The sequence below is a fragment of the Conger conger genome, chromosome 3 (assembly GCF_963514075.1).
Source record: "Conger conger chromosome 3, fConCon1.1, whole genome shotgun sequence".
In the NCBI taxonomy this organism is placed as follows: Eukaryota; Metazoa; Chordata; class Actinopteri; order Anguilliformes; family Congridae; genus Conger; species Conger conger.
In genome coordinates this window covers 43,535,690-43,537,687 of record NC_083762.1, presented here as the reverse complement: position 1 = coordinate 43,537,687, position 1,998 = coordinate 43,535,690, and the positions used below count along the sequence as shown (strand labels likewise).

General features: G+C 40.7%; 1 long non-coding RNA gene across 1 annotated transcript; it reads left to right on the top strand.

Annotated features, from left to right (window-relative positions):
* The first annotated feature begins 513 nt into the window (after nucleotides 1-513).
* LOC133123268 (uncharacterized) lies at nucleotides 514-1,293 on the top strand. Its single transcript, XR_009708216.1, has 3 exons — nucleotides 514-606; nucleotides 699-723; nucleotides 834-1,293. It is a non-coding gene; the product is annotated as an uncharacterized LOC133123268 (long non-coding RNA).
* The last annotated feature ends 705 nt before the right edge of the window (nucleotides 1,294-1,998 follow it).

Genomic DNA, 1,998 nt, shown 5'->3' with positions numbered 1-1,998 from the left:
TAATAAAAACCAGTAAGCAAAACCAACAGAGAAATCCAGTAATAACAACAGGATTTCCTAAAACTAAATACAAAACTGGCAGGTGGTAGGTCCTCCCAGCCACCATGGGTGCTACTGGATGGGTGTGGATAAAAGACTGTGGAGGTCGGATTACAAATGCTGCACAAATGTTGTAATATGGACATGGTGAAATAACACAAAATATATCCCACCTATACACCACATGCAATATGGGACCAGCTTGCTGGTTTCTGACTTCCGGTTGACTATAGCTGTGTCTCAAACGGCGTACTCCCATGCTCCGAGTACACACAGCGAGTATGCATCCATATAGGAGTTCAAACCGAAGTCTGGAAGTGCGAGCATGGATAAAGTGCCCGGATGCACACTCCGTTTGTTCAATATGTGGCAGTGGGGTGCTGAGTTAGGAAGTTACACTAACTAGCCACTAGATGGCTCATGTTTGAAACTGGTTCCTCTCTATATGTGATGGGGGAAGGGAAAGTTTAATGAAGGCCACTGATTTTCAGCACCTGTCCCATGCTTCTCACAACGTGTGTGTGCAGCCAGTGGAAGGAAGCTGCTGATCATTCTTCTGGTATGGAGGTATGTGACAAGGCCTGTGTTTGTGCACTGTTTGTAGAGTTTGTAGAGAGTATGAGCTGTTTTTATATAAAAAATGTTTTATCTTGTAACAGATGTGAGCGGGTACTGTTTCCTGGGGTATGTATTTGTTTGCAACGACCACAGGCAATGTGGATTTCTTCTGTTCATTCTGTGCATGTAAACCTTTTAAACAATATGTTGGTGATTGGTGTCTTTGTCTGTTATAGAGACTGCTGGGGATGTTTTTCATTGAGAGGACAACAGCAGAGTGGAAGTGTGTGGCAATCGCTGTTCCTCTGGTGTTCTTTTTCATGTTTCTTTTGTTTGATTTTGTTTCCAAGTGTTTAATCCTTTTTGCTAGCCAGCGCCCATGATAATGCTGATTAGTTGATCAGCCTGTGTTCACTTAGTACTCTGGCCTGTGGCGGCGCTGGTTAGTAGCTTTGTATATTTGTTTGCCAGGCTAACCCAGCGCCGGATATATGCATGTTGGGAGGAAGAGGAGGGCTAATGTTTGCAGTGCCACATTGTGTGAAGATTTGAACTTGGTTCTTTGTTTGCACCTGATCATCCTTTATGTGTGGGGTGTTTCTGACCGACAGTGTGTTTAACCCCTTGCTCTGCCTCAGAAGAGTAAAATAATTGTTTTAAGTTTGGGGTTAGTCGGTTAACTGTGGGGAAGTTTTATCGTGCTCTCAAACATTCTGTAATGAAATCAATGTTTAATAAATTATATTTTGATACTTCCAAACTTTTCCTTGCTCTGCCTGGTTCATTATTAGTATGCTTGTGACCAGATTACAAATATTTGGAGAGCACATCGGTGTATGCTTCGACGGGGAAAAAATATAAGTAATTTAAAGAACTGTCAAGACAAGAAATTTGTCATGTAATGGCGGATGACAGCAGCGAAATCACAGACTCAAGTCCCTCTATTATAACACTGTTATAACAACTGTAGCTGTCTTAATAATGTAAGCTGTTAACAGTATTGCAATGCAATTTGCGGTAGCTAACTGAGCTAGGTAACCTAGCTATTTTAACCAATGTTCATACTCACAGGAGTACAAATGTATTCCTGTGTGCTGTAAAGAACTTGCTAGCTAGCTGGCACAGTCAGTAAAATAGCTAGTCTTTAACATACAACAATAAAGCTAGCAAAAGTGTCATATTTGTTCCCTATTGTAAAATCCAGTTATAATTAACTACAAACTTGTGGGAAAGACGGTACATTATCAGAATCTTCTACGCGACTAAAGCAATGTGAATGAATGAACACATATGACTTAAAACAACACTCGTTTTAAATATTAAGTATATGTAGTGTGATTATCTTAACCAGTGTAGCAAAGTAGCACAGTTGTCTGGCAAAGCACTGCTCACTTCTTCACC